This window comes from Nerophis lumbriciformis, linkage group LG20 (genome assembly GCF_033978685.3).
Source record: "Nerophis lumbriciformis linkage group LG20, RoL_Nlum_v2.1, whole genome shotgun sequence".
Lineage (NCBI taxonomy): Eukaryota > Metazoa > Chordata > Actinopteri > Syngnathiformes > Syngnathidae > Nerophis > Nerophis lumbriciformis.
The window spans coordinates 14,965,656-14,991,012 of record NC_084567.2 but is presented as its reverse complement, the minus strand read 5'-3'; the positions used below and the strand labels follow the sequence as shown (position 1 = coordinate 14,991,012).

At 38.7% G+C, this 25,357-nt stretch overlaps 1 protein-coding gene across 1 annotated transcript in view; it reads left to right on the top strand.

Moving 5' to 3' along the window:
- The first annotated feature begins 8,614 nt into the window (after positions 1-8,614).
- LOC133619471 (tenascin-like) overlaps positions 8,615-25,357 on the top strand; it is a 237,236-nt gene continuing 220,493 nt past the window's right edge. The window contains exon 1 of the mRNA XM_061980512.1: positions 8,615-8,715. The gene's annotated coding sequence lies outside the window, so the exon portion shown is untranslated. The remainder of the gene's footprint in view (positions 8,716-25,357) is intronic.

The window sequence follows — 25,357 nt, the reverse complement described above, 5'->3', positions numbered from 1 at the left end:
CGGGCAAATCATATTGTTGACGTCGATGCCCATATTTGCCCTATGTGTACTTGACTTTATTGAAATGTTTGGGTCGAATGTTATTAAACAAAACCGGTTTTCTTCTAAGTAATATAGAAATTGATCAGAGCTGTTTATTTTATGTAGTTAATCATAAAACTGGCATCCAATGGTATTAAAAAATAAAGCTTTAGAATCGAGAATCGATTCTGAATTGAACGGTTACCCTAAGAATCAAATCAAATCTTGTGTTGCCAAAAGATTTACAGCCCTATAAGTTACGATCTTTATTAAGACCTCTTTTTATGCTAAGCTATGCTATTGGGCTAGCTTTGCGTCTTTAGCCCGCTTTACCTACTCAGTGGCCTAGTGGTTAGAGTGTCCGCCCTGAGATCGGTAGGTTGTGAGTTCAAACCCCGGCCGAGTCATACCAAAGACTATAAAAAAAATGGGACCCATTACCTCCCTGCTTGGCACTCAGCATCAAGGGTTGGAATTGGGGGTTAAATCACCAAAAATGATTCCCGGGCGCGGCCACCGCTGCTGCCCACTGCTCCCCTCACCTCCCAGGGGGTGATCAAGGGTGATGGGTCAAATGCAGAGAATAATCTCGCCACACCTAGTGTGTGTGTGACAATCATTGGTACTTTAACGTTAACTTTAACTTCCACGCGACCAGTTCTTGACAGATGCGGTAAAACAGGCGGGAGAAGCAGCGTGCAGGTAAGAATATTTTAATCCACAAAGATAAGGCAAAAATCCAAAAACGACATGTGTCAAAAACATGAAAAAATTATTTTTTTTGTTCATTTTAATTATGCATGCGAGTAATTTACTGTGATTAGTAACATTTCATCCAAAAAGTGTGATTATTCCGATTAAAAAAAAAACATTTTTTGAGAGCAAAAGTAACACAAATATTTGGTGACATGTCCTTTGGCAACTTTCACTGCAATAAGGCGCTTTTGGTAGCCATCCACAAGCTTCTGGCAAGCTTCTGCTTGAATTTTTGACCACTCCTCTTGACAAAATTGGTGCAGTTCAGCTAAATGTGTTGGTTTTCTGACATGGACTTGTTTCTTCAGCATTGTCCGCACGTCTAAGTCAGAACTTTTGGAAGGTAATTCTAAAACCTTAATTCTAGCCTGATTTAGCCATTCCTTTATCACTTTTGACGTGTGTTTGGGGTCATTGTCCTGTTGGAACACCCAACTGCGCCCAAGACCCAACCTTCGGGCTGATGATTTTAGGTTGTCCTGAAGAATTTGGAGGTAATCCTCCCTTTTCATTGTCCCATTTACTCTCTGTAAAGCACCAGTTTATTGGCAGCAAAACAGGCCCAGAGCATAATACTACCACCACCATGCTTGATGGTAGGCCTGGTGTTCCTGGGATTAAAGGCCTCACCTTTTCTCCTCATATTGCTGGGTATTGTGGCCAAACAGCAAAATTTTTGTTTCATCTGACATCACTTGGACAAAGACAAGTTCTGGGGTCAGAACCGGGCTTCGGGCCATACGTTTGACACCATTGCTCTAGAGTCCTTTCTTGTGTTTCTTTATCTCAAGATTGCTTTTTTTTGTTTTTTGTTTTATTGTTTTCCTTTATCTAGTTGACATGCACAAAGTGAATGTGGAAAGGGGAGGCATAGTAATCTTTTAGCTTCAGCCTATACCTTTTTGGTCAGGAAATGTAAAACCGATACTTTTATTTATTCATCTGCTGTGTACTTGAAGTGTACTGTTGACATGAACTGATGACCAAATAAAAAAAATACATATAATAAAAATTTAATAAAAAAAACTGTAGGGGAAAATGACTAAACAAACCAGTAACAAAAGAGCACGCAAAATATGGGGAAGAAACAGAACAAAACAGGAAAATAATGTGACAATACGTACTCAGTAGCCTAGTGGTTAGAGTGTCTGTCCTGAGATCGGTAGGTTGTGAGTTCAAACCCTGGCCGAGTCATACCAAAGACTATAAAAATGGGACCCGTTACCTCCCTGCTTGGCACTCCGCATCAAGGGTTGGAATTGGGGGTTAAATCACCAAAAATGATTCCCGGGCGCGGCCACCGCTGCTGCTCACTGCTCCCCTCACCTCCCAGGGGATGATCAAGGGTGATGGGTCAAATGCAGAGAATAATTTCGCCACACCTAGTGTGTGTGTGACAATCATTGGTACTTATTATTATTATTATTAACTTCATTCTAGTGATCACGTAGGTTTTGTGGCTCCAAGTGTGTTTAGATTTGGTGTGGAGAGTGGCCCAAACGGCTCTTTAGATGCAAAAGGTTGCCGACCCCTGTCTTAGACGTACACTATATTGCCAAAAGTATTTGGCCACCCATCCAAATGATCAGAATCAGGTGTCCTAATCACTTGGCCCGGCCACAGGTGTATACAATCAAGCACTTAGGCATGGAGACTGTTTCTACAAACATTTGTGAAAGAATGGGCCGCTCTCAGTGATTTCCAGCGTGTAAGTGTCATAGGATGCCACCTGTGCAACAAATCCAGTCGTGAAATTTGCTCACCCCTAAATATCCTGGGTTTGGAGGTTGCCAGGAGAATGATACATTTTGGACTGCAATGTGCTGAAAGTGAAATTTGGTGGAAGGAGAGGAATTATGGTGTGTTGTTTTTCAGGAGTTGGGCTTGGCCCCTTAGATCCAGTGAAAAGAACTTTGAATGCTCCAGGATACCAAAACATTTTGGACAATTCCATGCTCCCAACCTTGTGGGAACAGTTTGGATTGGGCCCCTTCCTCTCCCAACATGACTGTGCACCAGTGCACAAAGCAAGGTCCATAAAGACATGGATGACAGAGTCTGGTGTGGATGAACTTGACTGGCCTGCACAGAGTCCTGACCTGAACCCGATAGAACACCTTTGGGATGAATTAGAACGGAGACTGAGAGTCAAGCCTTCTCCGCCAACATCAGTGTGTGACCTCACCAATGCGCTTTTGGAAGAATGGTGGAAAATTCCTTTAAACACACTCCGCAACCTTGAAGCTGTAATAGCTGCAAAAGGTGGACTGACATCATATTGAACCCTATGGGTTAGGAATGGGATGGCACTTCAAGTTCATATGTGAGTCAAGGCAGGTGGCCAAATACTTTTGGCAATATAGTGTATGAATGATCCATCTTTGACACTCCCTAAAATGTATAAAAAAACAGGCTGTATGTCTTAAGTTTAAAGCCCCATCTGGTTGGAATAATCTCCCTGCTTCTTTAAAGTCCATCATAGGGTTGTACGGTATACCAGTACTAGTACAGTATCGCGGTACTAATGAATAAAAAAATGGTACTATACTCTGTTTGAAAAGTACTGGTTCCCCATTTTAAAATTTTTATTTTAACGGGCATGACACCGCGTCGTCACGTCGTGACATTGCTGGTTTTATGAGAAGCGGAGCATGTTCGGCAGCGCACACACACGGAGTACTTACAAGCAGACACAGTGTGTAGACAGAAAAGGGAGAACGGACGCATTTTGGCTTAAGAACTAAAGATAAAGGTGAAGTTATAACACTAAAGCGCCCTCAGGAAGAGGTGCTTTAAGACATGGCTAGCTAGCTAGCGGCTAACATCCATACGCAGTCGGCAGTGTTTTAGTTACTTCTAAATCACTAATCTTGGTCTCCATGGCGACAAATAAAGTAAGTTTCTTACAAGTATCATCCCTGCAGGACGAGGAATAGCTAAACATGCTTCACTACACACCGCAGCTCACCGGCGTCACAATGTAAACAAATGTCATGGGTGGATCTACACCTGACATCCACTGTAATGATACCAAGTACAAGCATGTATCTGGTCGATACTACTATGATTGCATCGATATTTTTTATCGTCACAAAACCTTTTTTCCTTTTTTAAAAATTCATATGTTTATAAAGTCAGGAAATATGTCCCTGGACACATGAGGACTTTGAGTATGACCAATGTATGATCCTCTAACTACTTGGTATCGGATCGACACCTAAATTTGTGGTATCATCCAAAACTAATGTAAAGTATCCAAACAAGAGAAGAATAAGTGATTATTACATTTTAACAGAAGTATAGATAAAACATGTTGAAACAGAAAATAAGCAGATATTAACAGTAAATGAACAAGTGAATTATTAACCCCTTTCCGACCTACTCAGTGTCCTAGTGGTTAGAGTTTCTGCCCTGAAATCGGTAGGTTGTGAGTTCAAACCCCAGCCGAGTCATACCAAAGACTATAAAAAAAAAATGGGACCCATTACCTCCCTGCTTGGCACTCAGCATCAAGGGTTGGAATTGGGGGTTAAATCACCAAAAATGATTCCCGGGCTCGGCCACCGCTGCTGCTCACTGCTCCCCTCATCTCCCAGGGGGTGATCAAGGGGATGGGTCAAATGCAGAGGACAAATTTCGCCACACCAACTGTGTGTGTGACTACCATTGGTACTTTAACTTCAACTTAACTTCCTGCTGCATCTCAAGGGGCTAGCCTAAATAAATTGAAATTGAACATCCATCCATCCATTTTCTACCGCTTATTCCCTTCGGGTTCGCGGGGGGCGCTGGAGCCTATCTCAGCTACAATCGGGCGGAAGGCGGGGTACACCCTGGACAAGTCGCCACCTCATCGCAGGGCCAACACAGATAGACAGACAACATTCACACTAGGGCCAATTTAGTGTTGCCAATCAACCTATCCCCAGGTGCATGTCTTTGGAGGTGGGAGGAAGCCGGAGTACCCGGAGGGAATCCCACGCAGTCACGGGGAGAACATGCAGACTCCACACAGAAACAATAACACGTTAAACACTGACTCAAAGAAACACAACCACACAAACAAAATTGTTTGCAGCACAAACCAGCAACACATTCAACAAGTTTGTAGAGATGTGGACAAGGTGTGTGAAATAAAAAACTTAACATAAATTAATACTGTAAATTGTACTTTTTTCACCTATGCTTAGTACTCTGCGACTTATTAAACGGTGCGGCTACATTGACGATATTTTGCATATAAAGCTTTCCGGAAAAACAAAGAAACAAGAAAATACACTGGGAAGGTGCGTTATTGTTTGGGCTCCGGCGCCGTCTTTCGAACGAATTCGCTCTCTGCAGGTGCTGCGGTGTCCTTCCACGAAGTCTTCTCGCCGTCCATAGCTTTTCTACTCGTATGGATTCATTCATTCATCACTCCAAGCAACGTTTGTACATTTTACAATAAAACTCCAACAATTCTTACTTACTAAACCGTCCCACGTGCGACGTCTGTAGGAGTGTTTTCACGCATATTTGTGCGTGCCATCGTAATGTACTCAAGCTAGCGTCGTTAGCATTAGCTAACATGTTTACCAGTTTGGGTGTTAGGATTACTAACTTACCACGGCATTCTTTTTGTATTGCTTTCACAACTTCCTCATTAAATTCACCAAAACGTCAAACTGGAGTTATTGAGTTGGTTTAGCTGATTGGAGAACAAACTTGTGGAGCTAGCAGGTCCATGACGGTGACCTCTGTTTTGTTTGATCATCCGTTTTACTGCCGTGTTACAAACACCGTTTGGAAACAATTAGGTATGTAAATAAATATTTACAGAATATTCCTGTGTAGGGATGTCCGATAATGGCTTTTTGCCGATATCCGATATTCCAATATTGTCCAACTCTTTAATTACCGATACCGATATCAACCGATACCGATATATACAGTCGTGGAATTAACACATTATGCCTAATTTGGAGAACCAGGTATGGTGAAGATAAGTTACTTTAAAAAAAATAATAATAAAATAAAATAAGAAATAAATTTAAAAAAATGTTCTTGAATAAAAAAAGAAAGTAAAACAATATAAAAACAGTTACACAGAAACTAGTAATTAATGAAAATGAGTAAAATTAACTGTTAAAGGTTAGTACTATTAGTGGACCAGCAGCACGCACAATCATGTGTGCTTATGGACTGTATCCCTTGCAGACTGTATTGATATATATTGATATATAATGTAAGAACCAGAATATTAATAACAGAAAGAAACAACCCTTTTGTGTGAATGAGTGTGAATGGGGGAGGAAGGTTTTTTGGGTTGGTGCACTAATTGTAAGTGTATCTTGTGTTTTTCATGTTGATTTAATAAAAATAAAAATAATAATAATAATAATAAAATTAAAAAAATGATACCGATATTAAAAAAACGATACCGATAATTTCCGATATTACATTTTAACGCATTTATCGGCCGATAATATCAGCCTGCCGATATTACCCGCCGACCTGTGTAAATAACTTATTTCACAACGTATATATCTGTGGCTTATATGGAAACATGTTTTTTCTAGAATTTAGTGGGTGCGGCTTATACACCGGTGCGCTCTATAGTCGGTAATACGGTAAATCTCCAAATACTGTATGGTTGTTTTTCCCAATATGGCGCCGCTGTAGTGGCTGCTGTTGGCAGGAGCTCTGTGCTCTTGTGTCATCCTTTTGTGTTCCTGATGTTTCCCTCTTGTTTTCATGTGGGGTTTTTTTGCCTTTTGTTTCGGGACTCTTTGGGACTGTGTGACAAGGGGTGGCACTTTCGTGACTTCTGCGGTGCTTTTTTGTGAACTTCTGGATCTGCCGCCCGGCAGCCTTTTGGCCATGGAGACCAGTTGCTGGGTCTCTGCCACACCAGAGTCCGTTTGGAGAGACTGGAGGAGATGCGGATGAAGAGACAGGGCTGCGGAGCTGGCGCCGAGCACCGGGACAGACAAGCTTCACAGTGTCTTGGCTGAATGAGCAGGTGTCGGACACCTCGGTCTCCTTGGACGCATTCTCGCTCATCCATGCGGACTGGACACTGGGCGAGAGCTGGTGGGCGGACGAGGGTGGAGTCGGCTCTCTTGGTTGCTTTGTTGGGTCTGCTCCTGTCTCTGGCCATGCTCCACCCACCCCAGCAGACGGTGGCGTGGAACACCGCAGAAGCCACCACAGTGTATATGTTTTTGTTGTTGTTGTTGTTTTACTTTTGTGGCTGTGTGTAGAAGTGGCTGGTTGCATCAGCTCTGCTCTTTTAATGTCCTTTGTTTTCGTTGATGTTTCCCTCTTACACACATTTATGTGTGCTATGTAGGGATGTCCGATAATGGCTTTTTGCTGATATCCGATATTATCCAACTCTTTAATTACCGATACCGATATCAACCGATACCGATATATACAGTCGTGGAATTAACACATTATTATGCCTAATTTGGACAACCAGGTATGGTGAAGATAAGGTACTTTTTTTAAAAAAGTAATAAAATAAAATAAGATAAATAAATTAGAAACATTTTCTTGAATAAAAAAAGAAAGTAAAACAATATAAAAACAGCTACATAGAAACTAGTAATTAATGAAAAATAGTCAAATTAACTGTTAAAGGTTAGTACTATTAGTGGACCAGCAGCACGCACAATCATGTGTGCTTACGGACTGTATCCCTTGCAGACTGTATTGATATATATTGATATATAATGTAGGAACCAGAATATTAATAACAGAAAGAAACAACCCTTTTGTGTGAATGAGTGTGAATGAGTGTAAATGGGGGAGGGAGGTTTTTTGGGTTGGTGCACTAATTGTAAGTGTATCTTGTGTTTTTTATGTTGATTTAATAAAAAAATAAATAAAATAAAATAAAAATAAAAATAAAAAACCCGATACCGATAATAAAAAAAACGATACCGATAATTTCCGATATTACATTTTAACGCATTTATCGGCAGGCCGATATTATCGGACATCTTTAGGTTTTTTTTCCTTCGGCCTCAGTCTGGACCCCCTCTCCAGGGGCCCAGGCTTAGACTGAATTTTTTTTTTTCTCACCTTTTTTGTAAGGGGCGCCAGAAGTTGGCAGACCCGTCAGCGATCCTGTTCTGTCTCCCTGTAATGTTTGTCCGCTCTTGAACGGGATTGTGCTGAGAATCTTCATTTCTCCTCGGGGATTATTCAAGTATTTCTGATTCTGATTCTGTATATCGGGAGATGACCGAGGAAGTTGAGAAGCGTTCCCGGTTGACTCCGACGGAGTACGGCGTTTGTGGCGTCGCCGCAACAACGCTTGACGGCTCCCCGAACACCGTGCCGCGTGGCGTGCAGCCGGTCAGTAATCGCGGCGCGTTACCACAACTCTAAGACGCAGAGGGACATCTGTCCTCCTCAAATGTAGGTCAGCGCTCCTCCTGATTGCGGCAGCAAGACGGCCGAGTTACACGACGTTGGGCGTTGATAAGGTTTCATGATCCTCCATCGCTGGATAGGATAGCCAGCTGTCAATCAATCACACGGCCGTCCACGCGAGCCCACCCAAACAGATGGCCACCAAGCCCCCCCCCCGACCCACCCCACTCCACATGTCTGTAAGCTCCTTACTTGTTTCATGCTTATCACTGATTTTATTATTTCTTGCACCAAATCTGTTATCATTGCTTATTTGCCGGCAAAACGCTGAGGAAACTCTCAATTCTTCTTTTATCCGCCATGATACGGGCCAGCAGCAGATAGGCACTGAAAGAATGCACAATGGCCGCTAAGGACAATAGCATGGGGGGGGGCTGAGGGTGGGATGTGATTTGGGGCAGGGGGCGTGGAGGGTGGGGGGGGCACCACCCCTCCCCGGACACCCTGACCAGGCGGGCGTAGAAGGTGTCCCTGCTGGCATCTGCTGGAGCTCACATTGGACATCTCTTCAACAAGGTAAACATCTCCCTGCTTCTTTTCCACTCCGAGAAAGTGCGGTGAAACATTTGCGGTGTTCAGTTCCGAATCTTTCGCGACGTGAAGATATTTGCTTCTTCAAGCTCCTGCTTGCTCCGAAAAAGACACGTTTGTTCATTTTCAGTGCTTTCGTTCTGAAATGTCTTTGTTTTTTTTTTATAAAATGTGCTTCCGCCGAGCTTTTATAATTCAGGAACACCACTCCTACCGTCAAGTATGGGTGTCATAATTCATTTTCGAATGAACTGCAATTTCCTATTTGTACCGATTCTTAACCCGGCAGACACAAGACATTGAAACAACGTTGGTTATGCAGGTGAAATGTAACCAAATAGTTGTATTTGTAAAATAAGACTATGTTTATGTCTAACGTTGGATCCACATTACACAGCACTTGCTTTTGTTCACTTCCTGTTCTCAATTTATTCACAGTATACTCCATAAGTAAAAAATGAATAAATAATTAATAATCGGTTAAGTAAGTTATTTTCTAGATTATCTAGAAAATTAATGGATGAATGAAATAAATTCAGAATGTTTGTGTTGTACGTGTGTATTGGTTGGGAAATGACCAAAATTCAATGTTCAATGTCACAACCTGACATTGATTAAATGTTGTCAAACAGAATGTTGTATTTCAACGTTCTACTCGTCTTGTAGAATCTTGGTTGGGAAATGACCAAAATTCAATGGTCAAATCAATGTCACAACCTGACATTGAATAAAGGTTGTGTTTGTGTTGTCGAATATTGCTTGGAAAAGAACCACATTTGAATGGTCAAATCAATGTCAGAATCTGACATTGATTAAACGTTACAAAGTATGTTTTTTCAATGTTGTATTTGTGTTGTACAATATTGGTTGGGAAATGACCAAATTTCAATGGTCAAATCAAAGTCACAACCTGACATTGATTAAACGTTGTTAAAAATTTTTTATTTTCAACGTTGTACTCGTGTTGTAGAATATTGGTTGTGAAATTACCAAATTTCAATGGTCAAATCAACATCACAACCTGACATTGATTAAACGTTGTCAAAAAACATGTTTCAACGTTGCATTTGTGTTGTCAAATATTGTTTAGGAAATGACCAAATTTTAATGGTCAAATCAACATCTAAACCTGACATCGATTAAACGTTGTTACAAAGTATGTTGTTTCAACGTTGTATTTGTGATGTAGAATATTGGTTGGGAAATGACCAAAATTCAATGTTCAAATCAATGTCACAACTTGACATTGATTAAATGTTGTTAAAAAGTATGTTGTTTCAACGTTGTATTTGTATTGTAGAATATTGGTTGGAATGCAATGGTCAAATCGGGCAGCACGGTGGTAGAGGGGTTAGTGCGTCTGCCTCACAATACGAAGGTCCTGAGTTGTCTTGGGTTCAATCCCGGGCTCGGTATCTTTCTGTGTGGAGTATGCATGTTCTCCCCGTGACTGCGTGGGTTCCCTCCGGGTACTCCGGCTTCCTCCCACCTCCAAAGACATGCACCTGGGGATAGGTTGATTGGCAACACTAAAATTGGCCCTAGTGTGTGAATGTGAGTGTGAATGTTGTCTGTCTATCTGTGTTGGCCCTGCGATGAGGTGGCGACTTGTCCAGGGTGTACACCGCCTTCCGCCCGATTGTAGCTGAGATAGGCCCCAGCGCCCCCCGCGACCCCGAAGGGAATAAGCGGTAGAAAATGGATGGATGGATGGATGGATGGATGGGCAATGGTCAAATCAACATCAGAATCTGACATTGAATAAACGTTAAAAAGTATGATGCTTGAACAATGTATTTGTGTTGTAGAATATTGTTTGGAAAATAACCAAATTTCAAATGGTCAAATCAACGTCAGAACCTGATATTGATTAAACATTGTCAAAAAGTATGTTGTTTCAACGTTGTATTTGTGTTGTCAAATATTGTTTAGGAAATGACCAAATTTCAATGGTCAAATGAACATCTCAACCTGACATCGATTAATCGTTGTTAAAAAGTATGTTGTTTCAACGTTGTATTTGTGATGTAGAATATTGGTTGGAATGCAATGGTCAAATCAACATCAGAATCTGACATTGAATAAACGTTAAAAAGTATGTTGCTTGAAAATTGTATTTGTGTTGTAGAATATTGGTTGAAAAATGACCAAATTTCAATGGTAAAATCAACATCTCAACCTGACATCGATTAAACGTTGTTACAAAGTATGTTGTTTCAACGTTGTATTTGTGTTGTAGAATATTGGTTGGGAAATGACCAAATTTCAATGTTCAAATCAACGTCAAAATCGGACATTGATTAAACGTTGTCAAAAAGTATGTTCTTTCAACATAGTGTTTGTGTTGTAGAATATTGGTTGGAATGCAATGGTCAAATCAACGTCAGAACCTGACATTGAATAAACGTCGTTAAAAAGTATGTTGCTTCAACGTTGTATTTGTGTCATAGAATATTGGTTAGGAAATGACCAAATTTCAATGGTCAAAATCAACCTCACAACCGGACAGATTAATTGTTACAAAGTATGTTCTTTCAATGTTGTGTTTGTGATGTAGAATATATATATATATATACACACATACATACATACACACATTATATATATATATATATATATATATATTTTTTTTTTTATTATTATTTTTTTTTTTTTTAGTTGAGTTTGAGTTTATTTCGAACATGCATGCATACAACATGATACATCACACATGCATGCATACAACATGACACACAATTTCCAGTTTGTCTATTCAACATGTTCAAAGAGGAGTAGGAAGAAGCAGATCTTATTTAATCCTACCCATTTTGCTTTACATAGCAGTCAGTAGCTAACACTTTTGTTCACTTCCTGTTCTCAATTTATTCACAATATACTTCATAAGTAATAACAATAAAAATAAATAAATAAATACTAATCGGTGAAGTAAGTTATTTTCTAGATTATCTAGAAAATGAATGGATGGAAAAAATTCATTCAGAATGTTTATGTGTTGTATTTGTGTGTATTGGTTGGGAAATGACCAAAATTCAATGTTCAATGTCACAACCTAACATTGATTAAACGTTGTCAAAAAGAATGTTGCTTCAACGTTATATTCGTATTGTAGAATATTGGTTGGGAAATTACCAAAATTCAATGGTCAAATCAACGTCACAACCTGACATTGAATAAACGTTGTGTTTGTGTTGTAGAATATTGCTTGGAAAATATACAAAATTCAAAAGGTCAAATCAACGTAGGAACCTGACATTGACCTGTCAACTTTGTAGAATAACGGTTGAAAAATGACCAAATTTCAATGATCAAATCAACGTCAGAACCTGACATTGAATAAACGTTGTTAAAAAGTATGTTGCTTCAACATTGTGTTTGTGTTGTAGAATACTGGTTGAAAATTGACCAAATTTCACTGTCAAATCATTGTCAGAAGCTGACATTGATTGAACGTTGTTAAAAAGTATGCTGTTTCAAAGTTGAATTTATGTTGTAGAATATTGGTTGGAAAATCACTAAATTTCAATGGTAAAATCAACGTCATAACCTGACATTGAATAAGTGTCAGTAAAAATTATGGGGTTTTTTTAACATTTTTTTATTTGTTTTTCTAAGAATTAATGTATAGGCCATCTCCATATAGCCAGGATGAGTTTTTTCTAACCTGTAACCTGCTTGGTAAAGGTTTCATGATAATTATTGTACCAAAAAACACGTTGCGAGAATCGATTATGAATCGAATCGTTAGAGGTGTGAATATTAGGGTACCTGACGATTACTCAGTTCTGATTCTTTTAGGGTCCAAAAAGTCCTAATAACTTTAGACAGTGCTATTTTCAAACAGTCAACACACAACACTGGTGTGTGTGTGTTTCTTGTATTTCTACCCTTGAGACATCAACAAGGAATAGTATCTTCCATATGAGGAGGTCTGAACAAGTTAGGACATAAATCAAAACCATCGCAGCTAATAGAGAATGTCTCATTTGCACCCCTGGTGGTGAAATCTATCAAAATGAGGGTGGTCCCAAAAAGGAGGGATTTTTCAAATTGACTGTGTGTCAGTTTTAAAAGTGCTCCCCCTCTGGTCAACATATGAAATAACAAGTGTATGTAAAAATGTGAAGTGCTCCCCCTCTGGCCAACATATGAAATAACAAGTGTGTGTAAATAATTTGAAATACGCCCCCTTTGGTCAGAATTAATACAAAAAAAATCCAATAAATATGTATATAGAGACATACTTTAATAACTTCAAGTAAATAATGAAGATTAAAAACCAATTACAAACAAAATATTTTTTTAAATTCACTCAAAGCAGTCTTGTTCTCACAATGTCGAATTTTTTCTTATAAAATTGGGAACAATTTCTCATATTCTTTCTGTTTCTGTAATATTGCAATACAATCCCGTAAAATTATTACTTTTTATGCAAAATGGTGACATTTGTCATATAAAATTCTGACTTTTACCACAATGTTAACAATTTTTTGGTTGTTCTTGTAAAATAGTGAAATTGTTTGACATTTGACATTTAGTTATTATAATATTGCAAATTAATTTTTTTACTTTTAACGAGTAAAATTACGACTCTTCATAAAATTGCCAAAATGTTCAGCTTTTCTTGTAAAATTGTGACTGTTATTGAGTAAATTCCAACTTTTAACATAATATTCCACAAATGTTCAGTTATTTTTGTAAAATGACGACTTTTATTATAATTCCGCCAAAATTCTAAGTTTTTCTTGTGAAATTGTGACCTTTTTCTTGTAAAAATTATAATTAATTTTTCAAAACAAGCTTTTTTATATTTGCAGAGTATGTATATATTATTAATGTTGTAAATACAAATCTTTATATATCCAGAAAGGATGGTCCTAAAGATGTAGGCTTTTTTCGGTTCTCAAGAAGGTAACAAATACAGGAAATGTGTGTATGTGTGTGTGTGTGTGTGTGTGTGTGTGTGTGTGTGTGTGTGTGTGTGTGTGTGTGTGCGTGTGTGTGCGTGTGTGTGTGTGTGTGTATTCTTGTATTTCTGTCTTTCTTGAGACATCAACAAGGAAAAGTATCTTCCATATGAGGAGGTGTGAACAAGTTAGAACATAAAAGTCATGGTCCCAGTACGGAAAACCATTACATCTAATAGAGAATGTCTCATTTGCACCACTGGTGGTGAAATCTATCAAAATGAGGGTGGTCCCAAAAAGGAGGGATTTTTTTTAAGTGACTGTGTGTCGGTTTTAAAAGTGCTCCCCCTATGGTCAACATATGAAATAACAAGTATGTGTAAAAATTTGACGTGACTTTGTGACAAGTGTGTGTAAAAATTTGAAATGCCAGAATAAATTAAAAAAAATTAAAAATATGTAAATAGGGATATACTGTAATAACTTGAAGTAAATAATGAAGATTGAAAACCAATTACAAACAAAAAGTAAAAAAAAATTTTTTTCACTAAAAGCAGTCTTTTTCTCACAATGTGTCAACTTTTTTCTTATAAAATTGGGAACAATCTCATATTCTTTCTGTTTCCGTAATATTGCAATATTTTCTCATAAAGGACGGCGTGGCGAAGTTGGTAGAGTGGCCGTGCCAGCAATCGGAGTGTTGCTGGTTACTGGGGTTCAATCCCCACCTTCTACCATCCTAGTCACATCCGTTGTGTCCTTGGGCAAGACACTTCACCCCTTGCTCCTGATGGCTGCTGGTTTGCGCCTTGCATGGCAGCTCCCGCCATCTGTGTGTGAATGGGTGAATGTGGTAATACTGTCAAAGCGCTTTGAGTACCTTGAAGGTAGAAAAGCGCTACACCAGTATAACCCATTTATCATTTATTTATAAAATGATTACTTTTTTATGTAAAATTATTACATAAAAAATTATTATTATGTAAAATGGTGACATTTGTCATAAAATTCTGACTTTTATCACAATATTGCCAATTTTTTGTTGTTCTTGTAAAACGTGTGTGTGTGTGTGTGTGTGTGTGTGTGTGTGTGTGTGTGTGTGTGTGTGTGTGTGTGTGTGTGTGTGTGTGTGTGTGTGTGTGCTTAAAAACTGTATTTATAAATTGTGTCATGCTGGAGCTTAGGGGTGGGCAAAGTGCAAACATTTTAATTATTATAATCAATATACTATTACAAATAAAACAAAAAGTGTAATAAAAAAGCAAAAACGTAACAAAAAAAGTGGAGGCTTTTTGGAAAACCGAGACCATTAGCCTGATATATTCTTTTTAAATTTAACTCTCATTGTTCAAAAAATAATAATAATCAAAAACAATGGTGTTATGAATTATTGACCTGTTTAATACTTCACATCAAATATGAATTATGAATTATTGACCTGTTTAATACTTCACATCAAATATGAATTATGAATTATTGACCTTTCCAAGACTCAAATTACTACACATCAAATATTCCACTTAGAAATATTTTTGAGTGAATATATTGCCTTTTTTTTTCATAGCTTTTTTAGGTAAAATATAGCAATTTTTTGGGTAAAATATAGCACATTTTTAGGTGAAATATAGCAAATTTGTAGGTAAAAAATAGCACATTTTGGGATAAAATATAGCAAATTTGTGGGTAAAATATAGCAAATTTGTGGGTAAAATATAGCAGATATTCCACTTTGAAACCATTTTTGTTGGGGGAAAAAAATTGCATAGTTTGTGTTTATGCAACAAAAAATATGGTTTTCTTTGACAAAAAAGGCTTAAAAAACAACTTTATGTCAACAGATGGATTTGAAGTTGATGTATGGATATTTTAGCATGAAAAAAAAAAGGACTTATTTTTAACACCTTAATGACAGAGACCCTTTTGGGTCCCCGGGACCTTTAGTGTTCACCAACATTGAGGAGAGCCCTGATGGTTACAATAAATATTGTACTGGTTTTGAAAACAAAAAAGATCCTGGAGGGGGTGGAAAGTCTGGAGGGGAAACACTTTCTACTTTTCCAAATTCAGTCGTGTGGTCCGTGGAGAAAAAGATGGCCTCCATGGAGGTGTGAAAGGTTGCAAGATGTAATATTAATGCGGGTATGTTGACTCGTCAACACTTTGTCCCTCTACGCCATGGTGTCAAACTCTGTCCCGCGGGCCAAATTTGGCCCTTGAGACGATATCAATTTAACACTAGAGCTGGCCCGCCAATCATATACAGCGGCGATGCCGCGGTAACACCTCACTCACCGCTAATTCTCATACTTGCCAACCCTCTCGGGTGACTCCCATATTTCAGTGCCCCTCCCGTAAATCGTCATGTCCCCTTTGCGTCCAGTCCAACGAGTGCTGGCCTAGTCGTATAATATGTGCGGTCTTGGCTCGCACACACAAGTGAATGCAACGCATACTTGATCTTCATTGATACAGGTTACACTGAGGGTGCCAGTATAAAAAAAACTTTTATACTGTTAGAAATATACGCCGCACTGTGAATCCACACCAAACAAGAATGACAAACACATTTCGGGAGAACATCCGCACCGTAACACAACATAAACACAACAGAACAAATACCCAGAACCCTTTGCAGCACTAACTCTTCCAGGACGCTACAAGGTGTGTGTGTGTGTGTGTGTGTGTGTGGGGGGGGGGGGGGGGGGGGGGGGGTTGTATTTTGTAGCGGAAGAGTTAGTGCTGCAAAGGGTTCAGAATCAGAATCAGAATCAGCTTTATTGTCATTACGCAAGGTAACGAGATTGAGGCCATTCCATACAGTGCGATGTGTGCATGCTAGAAAAACAATGTGCAAATATATAAAAATTTAAAAAATGTAGAAGTGCAATGAATATGGTGTGAAATGAATATATACATGAAAAAACAAAACAAAAACAGGGTGGTTGGTGGAATGGGTTATTGCACCGAAGAGAAGGCAGTTATGAGGGACAATGGGGCAGTCCGTTCAGGATGGTTATGGCCCTGGGGAAGAAGCTGTTCTTTAGCCTGTTTGTTTTGGTTTTAATGCACCTGTAGCGCTTCCCAGAGGGCAGCAGGTGGAACAGGTCAGAGCCAGGGTGGGTGCTGTCTTTGATGATGGCACTGGCTCTGTTGAGGCAGCGGGAGGTGTAGATGTCCGTCAGAGAGGGGAGAGGGCGGCCGATGATCTTCTGAGCCGTCTTGACCACTCTTTGCAGCCTCTCCCTGTCTGCTGCAGTGCAGCTGCCGTACCATACCGTAATACAGTAGGTCAGCAGGCTCTCGATGGACGAGCGGTAGAAGGTCAGCAGCAGGTCAGGCTTCAGGTTGTACTTCCCGAGGACTCTAAGGAAGTGTAGCCGCTGCTGAGCCTTCTTGATGATTGATGTGGTGTTGACTGTCCAGGAGAAGTCATTAGAGATGTGGACTCCAAGGTACCTGAAGGTGTGGACCCTCTCTACACGCTCGCCGTTGATGTAGAGGGGGGCAGGGTCGGTGCTGCTCCTCCTGAAGTCGACGATGATCTCTCTGGTCTTGCTGGTGTTGAGAGCGAGGTTGTTCTCCGAAGACCAGGCCGTCAGCTTCAGGACCTCCTCTCTGTAGGCAGCCTCGTCACCCCTGGAGATGAGCCCGGCCACTGTGGTATCGTCGGCAAACTTGACGGTAAGGTTGTCACTGTGGGCTGGACTGCAGTCATGGGTGTAAAGGCAGTATAGGAGGGGGCTCAGCACACAGCCCTGTGGGGAGCCGATGCTCAGCGTGCGGGAGGATGAGAGGTGCGGGCCAAGTCTCACATTCTGGGGTCGGTCCGTTAGGAAGTCCCTTATCCAGGCGTTTGTGAGAGGGGGGAGGCCAAGAGTGTCCAGTTTATTGCAGAGTCTGTCCGGGATTATTGTATTGAAGGCAGAGCTATAGTCCACAGAGAGCATCCGGACGTAGCTCTGCTGCTGCTCCAGGTGGTTCAGAGCAGAGTGGAGAGCAACAGCGATGGCGTCCTCTGTGGACCTGTTCGCCCGGTATGCGAACTGGTGGGGGTCGAAGTCTGGAGGGATATGGTCCTTGATGTGCTGGAGAACAAGTCGCTCGAAGCACTTCATGATTACCGGAGTGAGGGCCACTGGTCGGTAATCATTCAGGCTGGTGATGGGAGACTTCTTCGGCACCGGGATTATTGTAGATGACTTCAGGCAGGATGGGATGACTGCCTGAGCCAGGGAGAGGTTGAAGATCCTGGTGAGGGGGGGAGCGAGCTGGTGGGCGCACGTCCTGAGCACCTTTCCAGGTACTCCGTCTGGTCCGGTAGCCTTCCTGGGGTTCACAGCCAGGAGCACTCGTCTGACACTGTGCTCCTGTACAGTGAGTGGAGTGGCGCCGGAGCCCGGTGGGGGCGGGGGCAGGGCTGGAGCAGATGAGTGTCGCTGGGGGGTTTCGAAACGGGCAAAGAAACAGTTAAGCTCCTCTGCCAGTGTCACACTCTGATCCGCAGTTGTCATATTGCAGCCTCTGAAGTTCGTGATGTCATGAATGCCCCGCCACACCTCCCGTGAGTTTTTGCTGGACAGATGGGACTCTATGCACCTCCTGTGGGCCGCCTTTGCTTTTTTAATCCCTCTCTTCAGGTCGGCTCTAGCAACACTGTACAGTGCCCTGTCCCCTGACCTGAAGGCTGCGTCGCGGGCCCTGAGGAGTGTGCGGACCTGGCTGGTCATCCAGGGTTTCTTGTTGGGGTAAACCCGGATGTTTTTTTCCACAGTCACATTCCCGATGCAGAACTTTATGTAGTCCAGCACCGTTCCTGTGGCTGTCTCCAGCTCCTGTTGTTGGAAGAGGTCCCAGTCTGTGTGTTGGAAGCAGTCCTGAAGTTTGGGGAGTGCATCGTCAGGCCAGGTCATCACAGTCTTTGTGATAGGCCTGGCCTGGCGTCTGATGGGGGTGTAGGTAGGAGAGAGCAGGAGGGAAAGATGGTCTGACTGTCCAAGCTGGGGGAGGGGTGTAGCTCTGTACGCGTGCTTTATGTTGGTATACACGTGGTCCAGGGTGTTCTTGCCCCTTGTAGAACACTTCACGTGCTGGTAGAACTTAGGGAGTACAGTCTTCAGATTGGCCTTATTAAAATCCCCTGCTATGATATGAACACCGTCGGGGTGGGCCCGCTGCTGTTTGTTGACGGTGTTCAGCAGAAGAGAGAGCGCTGTGTTTACTTTGGCGTCCGGTGGAATATACACAGCCGCGATGATAACAACAGACAGCTCTCTCGGGAGAAAAAAAGGCCGACATCTAACAGACATGTACTCCACGTCCGGGCAACAGTGCTGTTCAGTGATTGTCCCGTTGTTGCACCAGTTCTCATGCACGTAGATACAGAGCCCCCCTCCTCTGCTCTTACCGGAGTCCTTAGTTCTGTCCCGGCGGAGCAGAGTGCGTCCGGCTAGCTGCATGCTAGCATCGGGTATTTCCGGGTGAAGCCAGGTTTCGGTGATAATCATAGCACAACAGTCCCGAACATAGCGGTTTCCAGCAAGTTGTAACTCCAGGTCGTCCATCTTCTGTACAAGGGATCTGGCATTAGAGAGGAACAGGCTCGGTAGAGGTGGCTTGTGGGGTTGTTTCCTAAGCCTGAGCAAGACGCCGGACCTGCGGCCACGCTTCTGCTTCCTCTCCCTCCTCCGTCTGCGCCGTCTCCCAGACCTGACAACAAACCACGGAGAGGCCTGTGCTCTCGCTATGTCATCTGGGATGTTGTGCTCGTGGTGAAAGTCGCTCGAAACAGATATCTGGTGCGAGTTACCGATATCCAAGAGTGACTGGCGGGTGTACCGGGTGTTTGCAGTACAGGTGGTGCACAAAAGGAAAAAAAACATGAAGAAAAGAAAGAAGAAAGAGCACTGAAATGGAGAGCCGTAAGCCGCTGCGTCTGTGCGCGCCGCCATCTTGAAAAAAAAAAAAAAAAAAAAAAAAAAAAATTCTCTGGGTATTTGTTCTGTTGTGTTTATGTTGTGTTACGGTGCGGATGTTCTCCCAAAATGTGTTTGTCATTCTTGTTTGGTGTGGGTTCACAGTGTGACGTATATTTCTAACAATGTTAAAATTGCTTATACGGCCACTCTCAGTGTAAACTGTATCACTGTTGAAGTATGCGTTGCATTCACGTGTGTGTGCGTACAGAAGCCGCTCATATCTTGTGACTGGGCGGGCACGTTGTTTGAAGGGATGAAAAGCAGACGTGACGACAGCTCGTAGAGGACGTTAAGAGCAGTGCCTGTAAGGCACGCCCCCAAGACTGTGGAATACGAGATATAATGACTGATAAACACCTTCGTTCGAAAATGAAGGTTGCCTCAGCTCAAAGCCTGAGCCCCGACATTAATGAACTAGCATCCAAGAAAAGATGGCAGGTATCTGGCTTGGGCACATCAGATTAGATCAGTGTGTTGCAAACTGAGCAGTTTAAAGTCCTGAATGGTTGGTTTATTCATTATTTAATTTTCAAATGTATTGGCCTGTGGAAAAAGTTAATGTTGATATTTACCTCAGAAGGCTGCAAATAGAAAAGAGGCATTACATTTTTATTTAAAATTGTATTTGATATGCCATTGATATTTTTTAATTATTATTATTTGAAACTCGATTTTGCATGTCACTATAAAGTTATATAAGCCTTGCTTGTTTAATATTCAATGCAAAACTTGTTTGGGTCCCTATCAAAAAGGTTAATTTGTTCAACCTTGGCCCGCGGCTCTGTTCAGTTTTAAATTTTGGCCCACTCTGTATTTGAGTTTGACACCCCTGCTCTACGCAGTCAAGCTGACAAAGCTCAAGCCTCGCCTTGCAAGGCCAGTCGGGGACTTTGTAGTCCAGGCCAAGTCTCTGGGGACTCGTGGTGGACACCGAGCAGCGCAAACTTTTTTTTTGCTCCAAAGACTTTGATGGCCCACACCTAATGAGGGACAGAGTGGGGGTGCAGGACGAGGAGCACGGGAAGTACAGGCAGGTCCCGAGTGCCACTTGGGGGCCATTTGTAAACAGCACATTCTAAAAATAGTATCGAACAAAAAAAACATTAAAAAAAAGTGGATTAAAAGAGCAAACAGGTGAAATGTGAGGAGAAAAAGTTGCAAGTTGACTCTAATAACACAAAGTTAACATGCAGGCTGCTCTTTGTCATTGCTCAAAAAATAATGTTTGACCTTTCTAAGACTCCAATTACTACACATCAAATATTCAACTTTGACATATTTTGGGGGGGAATATATTGCCTTTTTAAAAAAAATTTTTTTAGCTTTTTTAGGTAAAATATAGCAAAATAAATTTAGGTAAAATATAGCAAATTTTTAGGTAAAATACAGCACATTTTAGGTAAAATATAGCTAATTTTTTGGTAATAAATAACACATTTTTGGGTAAAATATAGCAAATTTTGGGGTAGAATATAGCAACTTTTTAATGTAAAATATAGCAACTTTTTAATGTAAAGTATAGCAACATTTTAATGTAAAATATAGCATATTTAGGGGAAAAATATAGCATATTTTGGCCGCAAATATAGCAATTTTTTTGGTAAGATATAGCATGTTTCTAGGTAAGGTATAGCACATTTTTGGGGGAAATATAGCACATTCTTTAGGTAAAATATATCATATTTTGAGAAGAAAATATTGCATATTTTGAAGGGAAATTATTGCATTTTTTTAGGGAAGATATTTAATTTTTTAGTGCATTTCTTTAGGTAAAGTACAGCACATTTTAGAAGGGAAATTATTGCATATTTTTAGGGAAGATTGCATTTTTTTAGCACATTTCTTTAGGTAAAATACAGCACATTTTTTAGCTTTTTTTAGGTAAAATATAGCACAATAAATTTAAGTAAAAGAGCACATTTTTAGGTAAAATACAACACATTTTTAGGTAAAACATATTTAAGTAAAAGAGCACATTTTTAGGTAAAATACAACACATTTTTAGGTAAAACATAGCAAATTTTTTAGTAAAATATAGCACATTTTGGGGTAAAATATAGCACATTTGGGGGTAAAATATAGCAACTTTTTAATGTAAAATATAGCAACTTTTTAATGTAAAAGATAGCATATTTAGGGGAAAAATATTGTATATTTTGGCAGGAAATATAGCAAACTTTTTGGTTGGATACAGCATATTTCTAGGTAAAGTATAGCACATTTTTGGGGGAAATATAGCACATTCTTTAGGTAAAATATATCATATTTTGGGAAGAAAATATTGCATATTTTGAAGGGAAATTATTGCATTTTTTTACGGAAGATATTGAATTCTTTAGCGCATTTCTTTGGATAAAGTACAGCACATTTTTAGCTTTTTTAGGTAAAATGTAGCAAAATAAATGTAGGTAAAATAGCACATTTTTAGGTAAAATACAGCAGATTTTTAGGTAAAATACAGCAGATTTTTAGGTAAAACATAGCTAATTTTTTGGTAAAATATAGCAAATATTATCATTTATTATTTATCATAAATTTTGGGGTAGAATTTAGCAAATTTTGGGGTAAAACATAGCAACTTTTTAATGTAAAATATAGCAACTTTTTAATGTAACATATAGCATATTTAGGGGAAAAATATTGCATATTTTGGCAGGAAATATAGCACATTTTTTGGTAACCACAGCATATTTCTAGGTAAAATATAGCACATTTTGGGGGAAAATAAAGCACATTCTTTAGGTAAAATATAGCATATTTTGGGAAGAAAATATTGCATATCTTGAAGTGAAATTATTGCATATTTTTAGGGAAGATATTGAATCTTTTTAGCACATTTCTTTTGGTAAAATACAGCACATTTTTAGATAAAATAGCAAATTTTATGTAAAATATAACACTTTTAGGCAAAACAGCAGATTGTTTGGTAAAATATAGCACGTTTCAATACAATATAGCATATTTTTTAGGTAAAGTACAGCACATTTTGGGGGGAAATATAGCAAATTTTTAGGTCAAATTTACCATAATTTTTAGGTAAAATATAGTAAATTATTACATAAAATATAGCATATTTCTAGGTAAAGTATAGCACATTTTGAGGGAAAATGATTGCATATTTTTAGGGAAGATATTGCATCTTTTTAACACATTTCTTTGGTAAAATGCAGCACATTTTTAGATAAAATATAGCACATGTTTCGATAAAATATAGCATATTTTTAGGTAAAGTACAGCATTTTTTGGGAGGAAATATAGCATATTTTTAAGTTAAATATACCATATTTTTCAGGTAAAATATAGCAAATTTTTACATAAAATATAGCATATTTTGGGGTAAAATATAAAATTATCGGGGGGAAAATAGCATATTTTGGGAAGAAAATATTGCATATTTTGAGGAGAATTATTGCATATTTTGGGGGAAATTATTCCATATTTTTAGGGAAGATATTGAATATTTTTAGAACATTTCTTTAAATAAAATGCAGCACATTTTTAGATAAAATATAGCAAATTTCTGGGTAAAGTATAGCACATTTTTGATGGCAATATAGCACAATATTTAGGTAAAATCTAGCATATTTTGAGAAAAAAAATATTGCAGATTTTGAGGAAAATTTTATTGCCTATTTTTAGGGGAGATGTTGAATATTTTTAGCACATTTCTCTAGGTAAAATACAGCACATTTTTAGATAAAATATTGCAAATTTTTATGTAAAATATAACACATTTTTAGACAAAACTTAGCACATTTTTACATAAAATATAGCATATTTTTGGGTAAAATATAGCACATTTTGGGGGGAAATAGCATATTTTGGGAAGAAAATATTGCAAGTTTTGAGGAAATATTGCATATTTTGTGGGGAATTATTGCATATTTTTAGGGAAGATATTGAATCTTTTTAGCACATTTCTTTAGGTAAAATGCAGCACATTTTTAGATAAAATATGGAACATGTTTATGTAAAATATAGCACACTTAGGCAAAAGAGCACATTTTTTGGTCAAATATTGCACATATTTCTAAACAATATAGCATATTTTTAGGTAAAGTATAGCACATTTTGGGGGGAAATATAACCCATTTTTAGATAAAGTATAGCACATTTTGGGGGAAAATATAGCACATTTTTAGGTCAAATATAACATATTTTTTTGGTAAAATATAGCATTTTTTTTTACATGAAATATAGCATATTTCTAGGTAAAGTATAGCACATTTTTGTGGGAAATATTGCATATTTTGAGGGAAATGTATTGCATATGTTTAGGGAATATATTGAATATTTTTAGCACATTTCTTTTGGTAAAATGCAGCACATTTTTAGATAAAATATAGCACATTTTTATGTAAGATATAGCATATTTTTCGATACAATATCACACCTAATGTGTGTGTGACAATCATTGGTACTTTAACTTTTTATATAGTATATTTTTAGGTAAAGTATACCATATTTCTTAGGTAAAATATAGCAAAATTTTACATAAAATATAGCATATTTTGGGGTAAAATATATAATTTTGGGGGGGAAAAGAGCATATTTTGGGAAGAAAATATTGCACATTTTAAGGGAAAATTATTGCATATTTTGGGGGGAAATTATTGCATATTTTTTATGGAAGATATTGAATATTTTTAGCACATTTCTTTAGGTAAAATACAAATTTTTTGATAAAATATAGCACATTCTTATGTAAAACATAGCATTTTTAGGCAAAACATAGCACATTTTTGGGCAAAATATAGCACGTTTCGGTAAAATATTGCATTTTTTAGGTAAAATATAGCATTTTAAAATAAATTATAGCATATTTTGGGCGGAAATTATGGCATATCTTGGGGGGAAATTATTGGATACCTTGGGAAAAAATATTGCATACCTTGGGGGAATTATTTCATACCTTGGGGGAAATTATTGCATACCTTGGGGGAAATTATTGCATACCTTGGGGAAAATTATTGCATATCTTGGGGGGAAATTATTTTAAAAAATTTAAACATTTCTTTAGGTAAAATACAGCACATTTTTAGGTAAAATAGCACATTTTATGTAAAATATAATACATCTTTGGGGAAAACATACCACATTTGTATGTAAAATATAGCACATTTTTAGATAAAATATAGTACAATTTCTAGGTAAAATAGCACATTTGATGTAAAATATAGCATATTTTGGGGTAAAAAGGATCCTGTTATTAGAGGAAAATGTTGCATATTTTAGGGAAGATATTGCTTATTTGGAGCACATTTTTTAGGTAAACTATAGCATACTTTGAGGGGAAATATTGCATATTTTGTGGGTTTTCCATATAAAAATCTAAGTTTTCTTTGACGAAAAGGGCACAAAATAAAAATAATTTTTTTTTAAAAAGAGCAATTATAATCGACGAATAGGTCTGAAGTTGAACTCGATCAGTGGTTGTCAAAAAATGTTCACCAAGTACCACCATGATGACCAACATTAAAATACAGCGGCGTTGTATACTTAAGTATTCATTAAAAACAAGGCAGAGGTTTTATATAATTGTATTTAAGTATATTTGATATTGTTTATTTATTTCAGTATGAAAGTGTAAAAAGTGTTTTGCTTGGGTCATGAAATGATGATAAATCTCTGGAGTCTACATCAACTTCAGATCTATCCCTCATTTCAAAATGTTTTAGTTTTTTTTATGTTGTTTTTTTGTTTGTTTGTTTTCCGCCCTTTTTTTGTCAAACAAAACTATGTTTTTTA